This window comes from Tripterygium wilfordii, chromosome 1 (assembly GCF_013401445.1).
Source record: "Tripterygium wilfordii isolate XIE 37 chromosome 1, ASM1340144v1, whole genome shotgun sequence".
Taxonomy (NCBI): domain Eukaryota; kingdom Viridiplantae; phylum Streptophyta; class Magnoliopsida; order Celastrales; family Celastraceae; genus Tripterygium; species Tripterygium wilfordii.
The window spans coordinates 3,563,020-3,570,619 of NC_052232.1; the positions used below are offsets into that span (position 1 = coordinate 3,563,020).

General features: G+C 37.4%; 1 long non-coding RNA gene across 1 annotated transcript; it reads left to right on the forward strand.

The window, feature by feature from the left end:
* LOC119998877 lies at window positions 1–1,426 on the forward strand. Its single transcript, XR_005468309.1, has 3 exons — window positions 1–471; window positions 562–685; window positions 774–1,426. It is a non-coding gene; the product is annotated as an uncharacterized LOC119998877 (long non-coding RNA).
* Window positions 1,427–7,600: the final 6,174 nt, after the last annotated feature.

Below are 7,600 nucleotides of genomic sequence, written 5' to 3' on the forward strand. Positions count from 1 at the left end.
GATTGCTACTTTTTCATGAATATACTGTTTTGAATACTAGCTGCCTTTAAGATATAGTGTAATTTGCATAACTAAACTATTGTTTAGCTTTCATTACTAGGAGATGGCTACTGATCAGTTGATCGACCGTGGTCATACTATATCCGGTCGAGGTCGTGTCTCTTGCCGTGGCAGACCCATCATAGGGAATGTGGCATATTCGCACCCTAGTGTCATAGCCTCCTCGCCATCCTCTGTGAATTCTATTGAACCAACCAATCAATATCATCATACTTTATCATCTCCTAGTCACTTCACTGCTGATATGCTGATAGGGGTTTCACCTCCACCTATCCCTCATATCCCACATGCACCCAGCACGCAGGGCCCACCATTGGACACAGAGGGTGCCAGTGGCTCTTCTTCCTAGAATATTGGGGTTGTGCCTCCTCAAAATAGCCTTATATTGATACGGCCTGCTTCGGCTGCTCTGTAAGTACATTTTTCATTACTCTTATTTTAGTATACATTTTTTACAAAAGCATTTATGTGACTAATATGTTCTCATTTGTTAATTCATAGTTTTGATCCTTTTGATGTTACTTGGAAGATAAGCGAGATCATAAAGATCAAGTATGAACGAGCCGTGACACAATGGAGTGATTTTACTCCCGAGGAAAAAGAATGTTACTTTAAGGAGTTCAAGGTAAGTATAAAATATAAATTGAAAATGTTCTCCTTTAATGAATTTTTTCACCAATGCTTCACAATGTTAACTTTTTCTTATCTTGCAGAGTAAATTTACATGGGACCCTTCTCATGATGTTGCAATAAAGAAACTGTGGAATAAGAAGAGTGGAGAATTATTTCGGGGCATGATACATAGGGCACGAGAAAACCCCACCAAAGTTGTCTAGATCCCCATTGCAGTCCTTTCTGAACTTCAACGTATTTGGGATGGACCAGAGTACAAGAAGAAAAGGGAACAGGGGAAGAAAAATCGAGCATTTGAGGATAGTTGTTCTCACATTGGTGGCTCTATTCCTCACACGGAGTATCGTAAGAGAATGATAAATTTTGAGTAAATTTAACAATTTCAATTTTTATCTTATTTAAACTTTAAATATCATATGTCTTTTGCAATTTTAATTGTAGAAGGTGGAACTTGGCTGGGATCCCACCAAGGCAGAGGTATTTGTTCGCACTCGTTGAAAAAAGAGTATGCAATAGTTAGTCGATGGACGAGCAACAACTACAATTGTAAGTATTTAAATTTATATTTGAATAAAGGTAAAAGTTGATAACAATCAAAAATCGTATAATGCATATAAGACATAATAGTTATTACTCTGTTAAATATAAGAAACTATATTCTTATATGATTGCCTGTTAAATATACTGTGAAATATATTGGTTGTGGTAGGTAAAAGATGATAAAAATTCAAGAGAAAGTGTAGTACCCGGTTTTCGTCCGGTCAAAAAAATACAAAATACAAAAATAATAATAATAAAAACAAATATATTAAAAATATATATATATCATATAAAAAATATAAAAAAAAAATATAAAAAAAAATATAAAAAAGAAGGAAAAGATAAAGTGGCCGAAAGTAGGGTAAAAAAAAAAGGAAGTGAAAAGGGGAAGGAAAAGAGAAAGAAAAGGAAAAAAGGGGGAGAAAAGAAGAATAAAAAGAGGAGGGAGGCGTGAGAAAAGAAGGTAGAAGAAAAACAAAAAAAAGGGAGAAAAAGAAGAAAGGAGGAGATTTGGAGAGAGCAATCGAGCAAAAAAAAAACAAGAAGAAGTTTGGTTTTCTTTGTCTCCTTGAGAAGGTAAGGACTCAAATTCCTTGATTCAAATTGGGTTTTATTCTATGTGTTTGTTCGGACTCGTTGCCAATATGTTTACGTTATTGTTCAAACCTTTTGCTCGTAGATTTGGTTCATGACGTGGGTTTTTTTGTTTTGTTCGATGTTGATGATGATTGACTGAGGTTATTCCTTGTTTTTACCCTGCTAGTTGTAATAGATTTGCTGGTTTTTGTGCCGGATTTGGTCTTGTAATTTTCAAGTTCTATATAGAATGATAATCGGTGGTATTGGTACTGGATTTGGACTTGGTTTTGCAATATGGGATTCGGATTTGACTCGTTCATAATTAGTCAATATGGCATGCTAATATACTGAATATATTTGTTGTTTGTTTGAGTATATTTTGATGTCCGGTTTGAGTATAATTGATGTTTTGTATATATGTTTTTATTCAAAACCCGGCAACATTAGGAATCAGTTGTATAGGTTTTTTGGTTTAGAGATTTATGTTTATATGTGTATGGTATGTGTATGTATACATGGTTTGGATGTGTATACGCATATATTGTATATATGTTTATATGTATATGTAAATCTTTAAGTATGTGTTTGGTTTGATATTATATACCCATATTGACCCCCATTTTTGTGTTTGTTTGTTGGGTTTGGATTGAGTTGAACATCATTTGGGCCGGGATCAAGGAGAGCTTGAATAATTTTAGGATTTTGCTTAAGATATTCTTTATTCTTTGTTTAAGTATGTATATTTGGCCCTTATGTTGGATATATCACCCCCATTAACATGTATAACTTGGACATTAATTATTTGGATTTTTATTTATTTTATTATAAGTATATGAGTTTAAAATTGAATATAGGTCATTTCAATTAAGGAAATCATAAGTTGGTTCCCTTTATTTGAATTATGGACCTTATTTGATTTCATTTATGAATTTGCCATAAAGTTGGCAATAATAGATGACACTTTTTCAAATAATCATTTACACCATAAGTTGGTGTTTAAAATTAACCTACCAAAAGTTGGTAGGGCATTCTATTGAATAAACCATAAGTTGGTATCTAAAATTAAACCTACCAAAAGTTGGTAGGACATTTTATCATTTAACACCATAAGTTGGTGTTTAAAATTAAACCTACCAAAAGTTGGTAGGACATTTTATCATTAACACCATAAGTTGGTGTTTAAAATTAAATCTACCAAAAGTTGGTAGTGTGGCTCCAAATAAAACTATCATAAGTTTTAGTAATATTACAATTTTTTTTTTAATGCTATCATAAGTTGGTAGTATTCTTACAAATCTTTTCCCAAAACTATCATAAGTTGATAGTGTTATTTCAAACCCATTTCCAAGTAAAAACCATCATAAATTGATAGTGATATTCCAAGCTTTTTTTTTCGAACACTATCATAAGTTGATAAGTGTGTTGAAAGTAATAATTCAAACTTTAACAATTATATCTTGCAAAGAGCAAGTATCCATAAGATAGCCATGAAATTAATTAGGGTAACCGTTTTCAAACGGGAGTTGTGGGGTGCCCAACACCTTCCCCACACTCAATCGATCCCCGTACCCTTTTCTCTGGTTCGCAAGTTTTTTTTGGTGTCCAATTGCACTTTAAATCAATTGGTGGCGACTCTAAACATTTTTCATCCTCAAATGCCGGTCTGCGTCGTGACCCCGGTTGCGACAACTGGCGACTCTACTGGGGAAATCAGGTTTTTTAAACCTAAGAGGGTCAAGCCCATATGATTAATTGATTGGCTATGGTTACTTCTTTTTGTATGACTAATTGTTTGTTTCCTTTATATGTTAGAGATGTGGATTTATTTTGTTGTGGTAAAGTATCTGTCATCTCATACATTTACACTCACTGTAGCCTACAAGCCAGGCTTTGCCTTTAGTATTAGAGAGGGTTGACCACTATTCTCGTGAGATTCTGTCTCCGCATGGGTAGTGGAAGATATCCTCACCGGATCGACTTCCCTTAAAAGTTAAGGGAGGAGCTTTTGTCCCAATAGTTGGGATTTTAAAAGCAACATGATCTGGGACCTCGCGGAGTAGTTAGATAAACTTACCCCTGCACTTTATAAAGCCCTAGATCCATGGCCGAAAACCTCCAGAAATTTAGGTTACCCCATGTAATGGCATGTTTTATTTTTGTGTGATTTATTCATTTGCAGCTGATGTTTTGTTGTACACATTCTTAATTGTAATTTCCATTACTGGTTTCCTTTCCCATGGAATTCACATAGGCACAGTCATTGCAATTTGGTTTGATAATATTGTCAAAACATCTTTCAATTGAAACAGGATGGCGTCAAGGGTGTCCGTATATGAAAAGGTGGACATCTATGACGTAAGAGATGAGTTGAGCAGAATGCAATCCGAGCATGGAGATAGTTTGAAAGAGGATGTCTTATTACCAAGGGTAATGAAGACAGAATTTCAGAGTCACACATTGCCACGTCTGATAAGTTTATGGGCAAAGGAAAGTCCGCAGTTAAGCCCGGAGTTCTCAAAAAAATATGGTCTCATAGGGAGTCTGCTAAGGGTCGATACACCAGTGACATTGCTTCAAGCAGCCATTTCATATTGGGATCCGGCATATAGGTGCTTCACATTTGGGCAAATAGATTTCTCACCCACAATTGAGGAATATGCTCAGTTACTACAATTGGAGCCTCATAATACAAAAATGTATTACTTCCAGGAAAACATGTCAGCTGAAAAAATTATTGCCAAGATGTTGGGATGTGAGAGTGAGAATGTCAAGAGGATGGGTTCATTCAAAGGGAGCAAGTGGTGTTTTCCAATTGAGGAATTGATGAAATATGTGGAGGGAAAGCCGAAGACAACATTGAGACAGTCAGCATTGGCACTTGCAATATATGGAGCTATATTATTTCCTTGCACTCAAGGATATGTGGAAGGGAGAGTGATCAAGCTTTTTAATCAGGTAGATCGCGGTGTGAACCCAGTTCCTGCAATAATATGTGAAACAATTCGTTCGCTCAACTTTTGTCGTCGCAATATAAAAGCAAGGTTCAATGGATGTTCAGCTTTGCTCGGAATCTGGTTAGTAAGTCACATTAAATACTGTAAGGAGCTTGATTTTCCAAAGATTGGCTTTAAGGATCATACGCGGCCAGAAAGAAGACCGATATTGGAGTTCACAGAGGCAAAGTGGAAACCTGGCCACCCGAATATTGGAGAATGGGAAAAGATCTTGCAATCCCTGGATGTTCGCAGTGTAGAAAGAAAATCACCTTGGTTTTTGCCTGACACATTTCTATATAGGTGTGGAGATTTTCCTTGGTTCCCTCTTTTAGGCCCGTGGGGAGCTGTCAGTCAAGCACCAGCATTAGTATTTAGGCAAATAGGGTCTAATCCTTGTATTCCAGCAACACATGGGTTGTTAGATCTTAATTTTTCTTATGATGATGGAGAAGATTTGGAGTTGATTGTACCTAGGGTACGAAAGATACTTCAAGCATGGAAAAATCTCAAGATTACGAATCGAGGCAAACACACATCAGATGGTACCCTAATTTACTTTAAATGGCATGAGAAGAGGGGCAAAACTATTTCTGAAGATCATATCCAAGGAGGAAATACCCATAAGGAAAGAGCAAGGGTACCTCAGAATATAGCAGGGGAAAATGAATTGAGGTTTCAAGGAAATAAGCATACGGGTCACAGAAGGAAAGGGCCTGACACTGAAGAAGTCGAGGACTTAACTGTGAAAAAGATTCAGAATTTAGAAGAAGCGTTACTGAGGATGACTCAAGAAGCCGAAAGCTATAAAAGGAAGTATGAGCTAACACAAGAAGAGCTCTCTCAAGCAAAGATACAAGAGATGGAGGAAATGAAAGAACTAGAAAGGGTGAGTAAAAAGAGGAAGCAGTTGGAACAAAACAACATACAAATGCAATTTGAACTCCAAAGAATTGAGCGAGCAAATGTCACAATGGAAGTAGCCATGAGAAGAACGAATGAAGAAATTAAGCGGCTAAGAGCGTTACATTAAGAGTTGCTAAACCATAGCCGGACTGAGATGGTCAGGCTAGCAGATGAGAATGAGGCATTACTTGATGGACTTGTAGAGAATCGTGAGGCACGATCTACACTTACCCGTCAGATTGGGATAGCAATGTGCCAAGTGACAAAGTTGTCTGCATGGGCTATTGCTTTTGAGGAAGAAGCTGCAAAGTTGAGCCAAACTGAAGTGCTTCAGGGGCCAGAATTCGGGAAAGTCCTACAATTCTTGGCCAATCTTCGCAAGGACCTAGAGATAATTGGAGTGCTCCAGCATGGAGGGTTTCCAAACTAGGGATTAATTTTATTGGACTATCATGTAAAAGTAAAAGTCGTTTTAATGAAATGATGTTTTGTTTTTATTGTCTTTTTAAATTGCAATGACTATATAGGATTCACACACAATCATGCATAAGAAAAATAACAAAACAAGAAAACTAACCTTGTTACTTTTTTTCAAACTAGGGGATTTTAGTGCATCATTAATCATAGCTTTCAAGAAGCAACATCGTCACCCCTATCAGACTCGCCTACAATCAAGAATTATTGAGAACATGGAGCAGGAAATGGGTGAGCATAATCAGAATCAGGATATAGCTGAAATCAAAGAACAGATGGCCTTATTGATGAAGAATATGGCCTTGCTGATGAAAGGAAAGGGAGTAGCTGAAAATTCTGAAACACTAGAGATTCCTGAGAATCATCTGCACCAGGAAAAACCAACTTACCCACCCGGGTTTACTCCTATTCGTAATCAGCCTTTGCCTGGTTTGCATCAGCATCAGTATGTTTCCCAACAGGCAACCACTCAGAATCCAACATATATTCATCCAGTTGAGACCCATGTGCATGATAATCCCTTCCCAGTTGATGCTAATATTGCAGGAGCTGTAACCGCCAGAGTAGTGAATGAGAGAGTTCAGAATGAAGAAAATAACTCAATGGATGCCATTAAGAAGTTGGAAAAGAGATTAAGAGCCATGGAGGGTGTTAATGTTTCAGGGATGCTGAATCCGGCCAATTTGTGCCTTGTGAAGAATCTGAATATTCCGCATGATTTTGTACTACCAAAATTCAGTTTGTTTGACGGCACTGGAGTTCCATTGGATCATTTAACAATGTATTGTCGACGTATGCAGCCATATGCAAGTGATGAGAAAGTGTTGATGCATTATTTCCAAGATAGTCTGACTGGGGCAGCTCAAAGGTGGTTCAATACCCTTAATCCTTCGTCTGTAGCCTCGTGGGAGGATTTGGCTGAAATGTTTATGAAGCAGTATAAGCATAATGAAGAGAAGATCCCTACCATTTACGATTTGCAAAACACAACAATGAAGAATGGGGAAAGCTTTAGGGAATTTGCCCATCGATGGAGGGATTTGGCAGCCCAAATAATTCCACCCCTTTCAGAAAAGGATTTGTTGAACGCTTTCATTGATGCTCTCCAAGAGCCTTATACTTCTAATCTGGCGGGAGGCGGTCATAGTAACTTAGCTGATATGATACAAGCGGGGGAGCGAGTTGAACGATGCATGAAGAGAGGTACTCTGCATTATCCCACCCTTGATAAACCAGATCCAGCTAAGGTGAGTAAAGGCAAAAGGACTGAAGTGCATTCTGTGAATTTTGATTCAAATCCAGCTGTTTATGGTGTGCCTACTTCAGATTATCGCCCAAGAAGCAATGCCCCAAGGATGTCAAGCCCGGGAGCCTACTATAATCATAATCACACCCAAAATCCTTATCCACCCCGA